This window comes from Puma concolor, chromosome C2, assembly GCF_028749965.1.
Source record: "Puma concolor isolate L17-30 chromosome C2, mPumCon1.1.hap2, whole genome shotgun sequence".
Classification (NCBI taxonomy): Eukaryota; Metazoa; Chordata; class Mammalia; order Carnivora; family Felidae; genus Puma; species Puma concolor.
Genome location: NC_141675.1, coordinates 58,358,916 through 58,371,812, shown reverse-complemented (window position 1 = coordinate 58,371,812; position 12,897 = coordinate 58,358,916).

Below are 12,897 nucleotides of genomic sequence, written 5' to 3'. Positions count from 1 at the left end.
GTTTATTGCCAATTTAATCCCCAGACTAGCCAGGAAAACCTTTGAAAGGCAGAGGAAAAACTTCTCCTCCAACAGTACACAATGAGGATTCAAGCATTATTTCTGAAAAAAAAAAAAAAAAAAAAAAAAAAAAAAAAAAAAAGCATTAACGAAAGCATACAAAATTACAACTAGGTGAGGTTTCAAACTCTTAATTTCTATCTGTTGTCACTAACAAAGATCAGGTTGACCGAAAGATATATAGGACATTTGAGTGGTTGGAGGAGAAAATTGAGACTGTTTAGAAGCAGAGAAAATGAAACAAAAGAGTTACATTATAGATTACCGTTCATAGTTTCCTCAAAAAAAAGATCACTTCAATTGCTTTTGGTAAGGTTGTATACACACATGGACTTTAAAAAATTATTAAAAATCCTCTATCAGCATTTTGGCCAAGCTAAACCTTAACTATTTCTAAAAATTCAATTTTTGGCTAAGTCTATGATGACTGTAAATGAAATAAAATGCTTACTATTACATGGAAGCCACTCTATATGAGTTTAACCCCTCAATTATTCAGAACGTCTTCTTTGGTTATATGGCAATGATAAGTTTATTATGTTATAAGTGTTTAAACATTTAAAAATGCCTTCTAGGTTAAGCAAGCAATGTCTACAGAAATGGTTTGGAAATTTGGGAGTAAGGAGTTAATTTTTTTTTAACAAAAATTCTTCAGCCATGGCAACACAAAAATGATGGATATCCTTTGCATATTTAGATTTTTTAGATTTAGATTCTAATCTAAAAGTAGAGATGTTCTCACAAAATGGATGTCAGAAATTACAAGTTTTCATTAGAAAATGTGAGCATTTCAATTAAAAGGACAATGAAAGTATTAGGATATGCTTTTTTAAAAATTTTTTAGTGTTTATTTGTTTTTGAGAGAGAGATAGAGACACAGAGCATGAGCAGGGGAGGGGCAGAGAGAGAGAGAGGGAGACACAGAATCATAAGCAGGCTCCAGGCTCTGAGCTGTCAGCACAGAACCTGACAAGTGGCTCGAACTCACAAACTGTGAGATCATGACCTGAGGTGAAGTCAGACGCTCAAATTACTGAGCCACCCAGGAGCCCCAGAATATGCTTAAAGCACAATGGAAGCTTCCTATTTATTGGTCGGAAGTTGAAATTCTATGCAAACATTTTCATAGTTAAAAACAAAGGTTCTGGAGAGAATATGCCAGTACTCAAAAGCAGTTTCCACTAATTCTTAGCTCTACAAACTTGTTTCATTGAACCTCTCAGCCATACATTCCTTGTCCTTAAAACTAGAAAATAATGATCTCACAAGATTGTTAAAAAGGAATATGTGAAATATTTCTTAAAAAAAAAGTTATACTTAGTATTCTCTTAAAAATCATAGCTATTTTAGGGGCGCCTGGGTGGCTCAGTCGGTTAAGCATCCAACTTAGGCTGGGGTCATGATCTCGTGGTCCCTGAGTTCAAACCCTGCATTAGGCTCTGTGCTGACAGCTCAGAACGGGAGCCTGCTTTGGATTCTGTGTGTGTCTCCATTTCTCTCTGCCTCTCCCCTGCTTGCACTCTGTCTCTCTCTCAAAAATAAATAAAAACATTTAAAAAATGGTAGCTATTTTGTTATTTTTTAATTATTTTTGCAATTTTTAAATTTGAGTATAATTGACAGTATTACATTAGTTTCAGGTATATGACGCAGTGATTGGACAACAGTGGCTATTTTTCTAACTATTACATCTTTATATTCTCTGGCTGTTCTGCTCCGTGTAAAATGCCAGTGTTTCTAGTTTCAGTTACAAAACTGACTAATACATATTCATTGGCTTAATCAAAGGTTAAAATGAGAAAAAAATAATTTCAGAATAAAAGTTTTAAAAATAATAAAAGCAGTAGGAATAGAAAGCAAACACTAGAAAAATCAAATGAATTTAATATTTCTTATATCACATACATTACAAAGTGAACTTCAGACAATGAATTGATTATTGAATTGGTGTTGAAAGGCTGACTTTTTTTAACAGTGGGGGGGTAAAAAAGTAACCTATATAGTAACTGAATACACAGCACTATGACTGAGGAAAAGAAGAAAGAAGTGATGTGATCAGAATATATTTGCTGAAGGGGGGCCAGAGGGTGAGGGGGGGTATGCACATGTCTTCAGGTGCCAGGAGGTCCTGCTCTGTGAATGCCTAAAGGGACATAGCAGGTGATTCTCGGAGAGCCCATGTAAGCCATGCAAGCTGAGACTGGAGCCTGTCTGTCCTCAGATGCTCAGGCAGGTCTACCAGAGCAGGAAAAAAGAAGAAAGTACCTGCTTGCCTTCTTTGTTTCAATTTCTTCCTTTAGGAGAACCTAATAAGAAGCTAGTAGTAATAGAGTTGACAAATGTAGACGTCCAGTTCTTATCCCAAGCACAGAGTAAATTTTACAAGAGTGACTTGGAGCAGAAATATTTAAATAAGCGATATATAGCTTCCAGTGTCCATTATTTAGGGGAAAGGAGTAAACAATAAATAGCCTCCAACCTAATTGAGAGGAAAAATGAGAAAAAACAATTTCAAGAGGTTGTGTTTCAACAATCATAAAAGCAATAGGAATAGAGAGTAAGAGCTAAAGAAATTCAAGTAAACTTCATGTCCCTTAAAGAAACACTTTCAGAGGCACATGCAGAAACTAGATAATCACATAGGAAATTTAAAAGGAAATCAAAGAATCAAATTGGCTTAGTCTAGATCGAACGAAACTTGAAAGGCAAGTAAGAAAGATCCTGAGTCACGAAATCAGGGCAAGTCACAAAGGGAGAATATAAGGAAATAGCACACGTGGAAGGGGGAAGTGATTGGAAAGCAATGCGTACAAAAACTTCAATGCAGCACAAGAGACCCGCTAAGAGCAACGGAAAACATCATTCTGTTATGTAAAGTTCAGTGATTATCCAGGAAGAGTTATTCATCTTGTGAAATCAATGACAATAAAGGCACAAAAATTTACTCAGAAACCATTGTCTGTTTCATGAAATGATAGCTATGAAATTTGTGGATTTCGATGAAGAGTGATATTTCCACCTAGAAAAATGAAGATGTACAGTCAAGAGAATATGTTAAAAAGTACAAGACAACACTTGGCAATGTTAATGATAAGTACTTCTTGGTGTCACACATCACAGAATTCAAGTACAATCAGCAGGTGGTATTACAAAGTGATTCACTATTAACTTTAGTTTCTTGGAGAGCAGCAGAAGTCACTTAAGATTATTCAAATTTAAAATAAAAGACACAATAATTTTGGAAAATATAGATTTGTCATTTTAACTTTAGTGTAGTTTCCAGAAAAATGCAAGAAACCGAAGTGCAGAGATACTATTAAGTTAAAAAAATGAGGAAACATTTGACAACAGAATTTTAATCTATTGCTATAAAAAGCGGTAAACCAAACAAATAAAACGTAGCTCTAGTACCATAACTACCTGTGTGAACTTGATTACTTAACATCTCTGCTCTCAGGTTCTTTATCGAACTGTTTATCTTTATCAAACTTTCAGGAAAGCTGGTCATGTAATTCCAGCCCAAATACAAAGGCCTAAGAACCACAAGAACCGTGGCGTAAATTCCATTTCTAGTGCATGAGACTGATGTTACAGCTGAACAGTCAGGCACAATGACCTCCTCCTTTCCTCTGCCTTTTAGTTCTATCTGGGCCCTCTAGGGACTAGATGAACCCCACCCATCTCAAGCAGTGCAATCTGTTTTATTCAATCTACCAATTCAAATGCTAATCTCAATCCGAAACACTCTCAGGACACACTCGAAAATTCTGGGAGAGCCCATAAAAGCTGAGACAGGAGCTTATCTGTCCTCAGATGCTAAGGCATGTGTACCAGAACAGAAAAAAATAAGAAAATGCCTGCTGGCCTTCTTTGTTTCAGTCTCCCCTCTAGTACCTATTTGGCAGAAACTAATAAGAAGCTAGGTAGTAGTAGACTTGGGGAATGTAGTATTTTGCCAAATATCTGGGCATGTCATGCCCCAGTCAAGTTGACACGTAGAAATAACCATCACACAGTGGTTGTACCAGGTAAAATATGATTGCTAGACCAAATTAATGAGGGCTATGTACAGTCTAAGACCACTGACTTGGAAAATGCATTCATTTCTAGCACCATCGAGTAAGACATTCCAAAAACACATCTACCTGGACTGGATAAAAATATTCTTTTACTGTTTGCACCAGGGTTAACACTGTTGTTCTTGGTCATAATATAGCCTGAAGAGGGGAGTCAGTTGAGCAACTGACTCTCGATATCAGCTCAGGTCATGATCCCAGGGTTGTGGGATCAAGCCCTATGTCAGGCTCTGCACTGAGCATGGAGCCAGCTTAAGGTTCTCTCCCTCTCTCCCTCTGCCCCTCTCCCCTGTTCACATGCTCTCTCTCTAAAATAAAAATGTATAGATATAAAGATATAGATATAGATATAGATATAGATATAGATATAGATATAGATAGATATAGATCTCCTTAAGAGATTTGGACCCTCTGGACAACCTATAGATTACCACGTCATTTCCATCACATCAAGTCATTGTTTTAATTTGTCAGTATGAACAAGAATTAGCTAATATGCTGGAAGTCTCTGGGAGATAAATTCCCTTTAGAGAATGGGAGATAAATTCTACAAAATATGCAGGGATCTACCACTAAAGTTTGCAGAAGTCCAGTGATCGGGGGCAAGGCAAGGCATCCCCTCCCAAATAAGAGACAAATTGTCACATTTTGCATTCCATAGTACAAAGAGGGAAACAGAAGTTCTTGGAGGCCTTTACAGTTTCTGGAGGCAATGCATTCCACACCTAGAAGTCATGCCGCAGTCCATATACCAGGTGACATGGAAGCTGTCAAGTTTTGAACAGCTTCTAAAGGCCGTCCACTTTCCTTGGCTCATGGCCTTATAAAGACCTGCAATAGACCACTTCTTGCTCCAGTGGTCATGAAATTCTATGAAATGTCAAATGACCCAGATGTCTCTGGACTACATTTTGAGAGAAAGTGAAAGAGTTAACAGGCCTGGAACACACTATGGTTTGTTTGTTTGTTTATTTGTTGCAAATTCATTATGATCCACTTTTCTGATATGTGTAAAAAGAACTAATTTCCCAAATCAATAGCTATAGGCCATGTGCCTGATACTGTGTTAATCTGCACTAAGAAAAACACCATATCTGGCACAGAGGCTGCACCTGTAGCTTGGTTGAATTTATGATACTCCACTAACATCACCCAAGATTCATCTGGTTTTTGTATAGACAAGATTGGAAAATGAAATTGAGATATGATGGGGATCACTACTTTGTAGTCATGAAATTGAGATATGATGGGGATCACTACATTATAGTCTTAAATATTTATTTATTTATTTATTTATTTATGTTTATTTGTTTATTTGAGAGACAGAGAGAGAGAGAGGAAGAGAGAGAATCCCAAACAGGCTCCACACTGTCAGCACAGAGCCTGACACAGGGATTGAATCCAGGAACTGTGAGATCATGACCCTACCCAAAATCCAGAGTTGGATGCCCAAATTGACTGAGCCATCCAGGCACCCCTCATTCTTAAGTCTCTAAATGTATCAGTAATTTCTTCCATTTTCCCTACAACATGATATTATTTTTAACTTAGTATTTTGGGATGAATGGAAAGTAGAGAATTTTTTGGAGGCTTCTACTTGGCCTTGTTCACTACAATAGTCCTCACCCTGCTGTGTACAGATCTAATATGAGTTTTTTGCCTACTGACATGTACATCTATTCCAATTTAAATTCTGTGTCTGGTCAATGGCCACCATGTACTTTCATAAATGCACCACGAGCTAGACTCAAACCAAGGCTAGTAATTATTTGTCCCCAGTGTACTGCCATATAACTTGAGTCCATAGTGACACTTATTTCCAGACATAAATGACAAATTTGACTCTGTGTCCAATAGTTCTTGAAATGTTTGGGTATCCTTTTTTTCCCAAGGTACATTAATAAATGGCCTTATGTCCCCTTGGTATGGATCATGAAACTCATTACCATATAGACTTGTTTTGTTAATTGTGATGTTTTTCCTCCTGAGGACTTGTCTCTTGTTCAGTTGTTTGGAATATATATAAGAAAATGAGCTTAGATTCAGAAACCAAGAAAGCACTCATGACTTTTTATTGGGGTGAGTACCTTAAACCTCATGATCATTCTTCTTTGACTTCTGATGATACAAATTGCTTTGCCCTTGTTATCCAATTTGCCTCTGTGTATGCTGTGGTCTATTACTATCTGTCAGATCACCTTGACTATCTGTCCAAACTTGTTACTTATTTCAAAGACTGAGCTTACATAACTTTGAGAATTGTATTGCTATCAGGCATTCATTAATTGTTTCAGGTTCTTATTATCCTCAGTGCTATTAATGAGTTTAGTTCTACAATGGCATCTCCTACATTAGCCCTGGCTTTCAGGGGAGCCGCCATTGACTTCTTAGTGATGCCGGTGCCCGCCCCCCCACCCCCTTCATCAACACATTTCTTATTGCTTTGGTAAATAATGTATCTTCCAGGCACTCTGGAATATAGTCATCCGGGTATTTTCTGGCCTCACATACTAGATGCAATCTATTATGCCCACCTCTTTGAGCCTTTTAATCCCTTCTTGCATCATTTACTTTTGTAATTTTGACATTTTACCTCCCTTAGGGTGGACAACTGCTTTTTCTTATGCATGTAGGAAACTTCTCAGAAGCATGTTCACACCATCTCTCAACATCTTTGCCAAGGTGTTAAGTCTCATATCCTGGAAGAGCTCTCCCACATCAATACAGATGGCCCAGACTTACAATGTTTCAACTTACGATTTTTAAATTTTATGATGGTGCGATAGCAATATGAATTCCATAAAACCATACTTCAAATTTTGAATTTCGATCTTTTCCAGGGCTGGTGAGATGTGGTACGGTGCTCTTTCTGATGCTGGGCAAAGGCAGCGATCTGTAGCTCCCAGTAAGCGGTTCCAACACGAAGGTAACAAGCACTAACTTAACAACGATTCTGTACCCATACAACCATTCTGTTTTTCACTCTCAGTACTGTCTTCAATAAATTACATGTGATATTCAGCACTTTCTTGTAAATGAGGCTTTGTGTTAGATGATTTTGTCCAACTGTAAGCTAAGCTTTCTGAGAACATTTAAGCGAGGCTAAGCTATGACGTTGGGTCAGTTAGGTGTATTAAGTGTATTTTTGACTTAATGATATCTTTGATTTACAATGGGTTTATGAGATATAACCCCGTCATAAGTTGAGGGAGATTAGTATATTATATTTTATCATAATTGGTATTCTGACTGCCTTATTTAACACACTCTCCAGGGCCCTGCAAATTCTCACAGCCTCTTCATTTTACCCACCCTTCACTCTCTTTGGGATCAGCATTCCTCTGTCTAGTTTCTGTTGTTACTTCACTAGGGTGAATGGCCTAATGTCCAGGAAGGAAGATGAAGGTAGATTATGAGGAAGAGCATATTGCCTTTCAGGAGACAGTTATCTTTATTGTCCATTAATGAAGAGTTGTAAGTAGATGGTTCAGGGGAATCTAGGGCTTCATGATTTGGACTCATCAATCCAGATGTTCCCATGCCTTGGTTCAGGATTCTGTTTTCCCTGACTAAGGCCCTTATTTTGGCAAAACAGCCCAACTTTTGCTAGACATTTAACCATCTTTGCAGCTTAGCTACTCTTAAAATAAATTCCTAGTCCTGATCCTCTCCTTTCTCTGCTTGGTAGCTGCAGGAGATAAGAACCTCTCTACATGAGACCAACGATGTCTTTCACAGTTCACTTTCAAGGAACAGTTTCTGCTTACTCTCCCCTTTTTTGTTATACTTTTCCCCAAACTCGATTGAGCTTAGAAATAGCCACACAATTCTACTGTCCTTATAATTACATTTTCCTCTGCCCTACAATTCCCCAAATTCTGATACACAGCATGGACTAGTGCAGTCCTTTCCACCAGGTGGGCCATCTCAGCTTACAACAGTGAAAGATTTAACAATTGCTTCTTTTGTGACAGGAGCTGTCTGTTTTCCAGCTATCACTAGAAATGTCATCCTCATGACAGAGGCAGGCCATGAGTCATCCTGGGCCAAAATCCCATCTTAGCACTTGTTTTCTCTGACCACTTCTGATACCTAGTTGAGTTTTTTGAGAAACAGATGGAGAACTTTGAACTCTGTCTTATAGTGTTGCCCCAAATGGGGATGAGGGGCTGAAGCCTTATACCACCACATTTCATTCAGTTTCTAGGCTAAGGTCCTTTGGAAGAGCAAGGCAGTTTTCCTTGTTGATTCCAAAAGAAATCTGATGAGGGCAATCTTCACAATAAGCAGCTCAGGAGGGAAATTAGGACAGTGCTTCCTATGTCCACTGCTACGTAATTAACAAGTTATTTAGATTTAACTTCATATAATCAAGATGACGAAACATAAATAAAACATAATACAAATGTCTTAAGCCTTGAAAATGAAAAGATAAAGGTATCATAGAGAAAGATTGGGATACAGAAGTTGAGGCAAAGGGTGGAAAAAGGCATAAGATCTCATATTCTCACATTCCACAATGTGGAGTCATGATATGCCTGTATGAAGATGTAGAATGTCAAATGTTTTTAAATGAACATAATAAAATAACAATATAATTATAAAAAAAGAAAGAAAGCTAAAAGGGAGTTGTGTAAGCAAGCAAAATTGTCATTTTTTTCAAATGGGGTATCAGTGTAAATGTTTTTTTTAAGTAATAAAGCAAAATAGAGCCATCAGCATATGTTTTAGAGTTATGGAAATAATCGACACACGAACTTAAAATAGAAGGTTTTAAAAGAATTAGTTTTTGAGGAGTGACTGGAAGTGGAGATTGTTGGGACAGGAGATTGATTTTCCTCACACTTTCCACCTGCATCTGTCTTGGTTCTGTTTTTAAAACAAAGTGTCCATCAATAGAGGAATGGATAAAGAAGGTGCAGTATGTATATATACTAATTTTATAAATATTTTATATACAAATACTAAATAATATATAAATGGAACATTATATTTATTTATATATTTATATATATAATTGGATATATTTATACTTGATTTACATACATAAAATGAATATATTGGAATATTATTCACCATGAGAGAGAAAAAAATCCTGACATAACATGGATAGACCTTGAGTGCATTATACTAAGTGAAATAAGTTAGAAAAAGACAAGTACTGAATGATCTCATATGTGGCATCTAAAAAAGGCAAACACAGGGGCGCCTGGGTGGCGCAGTCGGTTAAGCGTCCGACTTCAGCCAGGTCACGATCTCGCGGTCCGTGAGTTCGAGCCCCTCGTCGGGCTCTGGGCTGATGGCTCAGAGCCTGGAGCCTGTTTCCGATTCTGTGTCTCCCTCTCTCTCTCTCTGCCCCTCCCCCGTTCATGCTCTGTCTCTCTCTGTCCCAAAAATAAATAAACGTTGAAAAAAAAAAATTAAAAAAAAAAAAAAAAAAAAAGGCAAACACATAGAAACAGAGACCAGAATGGTGGTTATCAGGGAATGAAAGAGGTGGGGGAAATGAGGAAGTGTTGGTCAAAGAGACAAACTTTCAGTTATAAGATGAGTAAGTTCTAGAAACCCAAAGTACAGCATGGTGACTATAGTTAATAATATGGTATCATGTACTCAAAAGTTGTTGAAAGAGTAAATTTTAAATGTTCTCACCACAAAAAAGAAATGGCAATTCCATGATATGACAGAGGTGTTAGCTAACTCTTTATTGGGAATCATTTTGCAATATATCAGTGTATCAAATTAACACACTGTACATTTTAAACTTACACAAGGTTACATGTAAATTATATCTCAATAAATCTGAAAAAATAAAATAATATATTAACATATGCATTAAAATGAAGAAAAATTCTGCTTTTTATAAAATACAGCATTAGAAATTGTGTAAAATAAATAAATTTATTTCAGATTTGGCATTTCATAACATTGCTACAGCCTATGAGGAAACTGGTTAACATACAAAAGTAATTTATACTTATTTCTCTTTGTGTTGAATAGGTAATCTCAATCTTAAGAAGCAAATCAGAAAAAAAATTATATATACAAAACCACAAAACAGGAATTGTTTAATCTGTAGGAAATTATATTGATTCTTTCAGCCTTCATTTGCATCTTGCCCTCTTCCTCAGGTGCCTCACTATGCACCTATCTCTTTTATTTCTCCTACTCCTTCACTTTTGAGAGGTTTAAAATTATATACAATTTAGTGGGGCCTGGGTGGCTCAGTCGGTTGAGCATCCAACTTCGGCTCAGGTCATGATCTGGCGGCTTGTGAGTTCGAGACCCAGGTTGGGCTCTGAGCTGACAGCTCAGAGCCCGGATCCTGCTTCGGATTCTGTGTCTCCCTTTCTCTGCCCCTCCCATGCACATTCTCTGTCTCTCACTGATAAATAAACATTAAAAATATTTTTTAATTATATATAATTTAAGTAACTCAATTTCCATAAGAGTCAACTCTAGTGAATAGGATGTATCTATTTCAATAAAAAGAACGTTAAAGGTCAGAAAACTTGTCACCTGAATCCTCACTAACTAAAAATAAAGATAAATGTAAACATTTTTTAGATATAAATTTAATCTTCTCTGCACTAGGAGGCTATCATTGCAGGGTTAATGGCTTTATTATAGTTGTTAAGCATCCGAGTTTTAACTTTTTTTCCTTGAATTATTTCAATTGACATTAATTTCTTTTCATGTGAGTTTCAACAAATGATAATGTCACACAAAACTTTCTACTACATCTGAACTAATGCCAAGCAAATTGGGGGCAAAACGACAGAAAGTTAGAAAAAGCACACATAATGGTCCACAAATGCTTTGTGAATAGAACTCTTCATCTTGGGCACTAACGGTACCATCTGTTCTCTACGTATACATTTTTTTCTCCTAAAAATATAATTGATATGAATCCTCCTAATTAGAGAAGAAGTATTAAGAAACCACACAAAGTAAGCAAGTTCTTTTTTATCCAAGATTTTTTTTTCCTGGAAAAATAGGGCAGAAAGAGTTGATGACAGAATACAAAGTAAAAGGAAATAAAATAAAAGTGAATTCTGAAAGAGGCCAGAAATGGTGAACACCAATTCACTCGAATATGCCCTTGAATGTAAGAATAAATGAGATCAATGTTCAACTTAGATGCTTTATTGTAACAATAACACTGAAATAATAAAAAATCTGTATCTTGGGGAATGGACCATTGACCAATCACTTATGGAATGTGCCTTCTTTTTGTGCTTATGAGTAAACCCAATATATGTTTTTTTTAACTACTTCTTAGAAAACCCCAGAAAAGTGCCACTGGATTGCTAGCATAATGCCCACTCAAGAAATAAAATTAGCATGAAATGCACTAAGGGTCATTCTATATGCTAGCTGGCAAAATTGCCAGAGTGCATCAGACTCAAATAAGGTCCACATATCCAATCGGATCAAAATGACATATCTGCATTCTAGATCAACTTATAAAAAAAGTAGGCTTAAGATAGAAACATAGACATTCCAACACTGTAAGGGATTTGTGCAAACACCAGATGACTGGATACCTCCAAAATAGCCTCTGTAGAACCACGACACAATGAACGAGTGGCTTTATCATAATAATCATGAGTGTACCAAACGAATCCCAGACTCCTGTTGAATGTTATGTCTAAAAGGATATTATTTGGTGCATTAACATATTTCTTAGAAGACCAAAATATCATTATCATCTCCTCCAGAACATTCTGCTATGGATCAAAAAAGAGAAGCATGATTTCTGGAATAATTCAGAAACTACTAAATTTTCAAGTTTCAGTAGTTATGAATTGGAGACATATCCTCATCGTCATGCAATTCATCCACTGTGGAATTCACTGAGCAAAGTGTTTTGCCTACAATTTCTGAATTGACATTTACCCATTTATTAATCTGATGGAATCCTCATTCCTCTTGTATCACAAAATAAAGGAGATATAGAGATACTTTTATTTATACATAAATTTGAGGGGCGCCTGGGTGGCGCAGTCGGTTAAGCGTCCGACTTCAGCCAGGTCACGATCTCGCGGTCCGTGAGTTCGAGCCCCGCATCAGGCTCTGGGCTGATGGCTCGGAGCCTGGAGCCTGTTTCCGATTCTGTGTCTCCCTCTCTCTCTGCCCCTCCCCCATTCATGCTCTGTCTCTCTCTGTCCCAAAAATAAGTAAAAACGTTGAAAAAAAATTTTTTATACATAAATTTGACTATGTAGATATTATTTTTTCTTCCCAGTTAATTCTTTAGCTTCCATTTCAACATTACTATCTGCCTACATACATGTGTATGTAGATGCATATACACATACATATGGATGGATTCACTATTGTCCAATAAATGGAAAAATGCTTTCCCTAAGTGCTGTGCATCATTTACACTGTTGCTATAATCATATTCTTAAACTAGCTATACTCTGTCAAAGATAAAACTTCTCAGCGTTATGTTTAAAATATTAACAAATTTTATTTAACTGATATTATAGAGAACAATTAGCAATCCTTCTGTTTTCCTATACAATAGGTATTGAGCACCATGTCCGAACTCCTTTGTCTATAAATGACAGGTTCCAAGAAATAACAATTTGCCAAATGTCTCTGGAAGAAATAACAGATGCCAATATGCTTAAATGAAAAAATATATATATATTGTTTGGATTGTATTAATTTCATATTAGGTTATCCAAGGATAATTACTAGAAGTATAAAAACTCAAAAACATGAAATTCAAAAATAGTCCACACCTACTTAT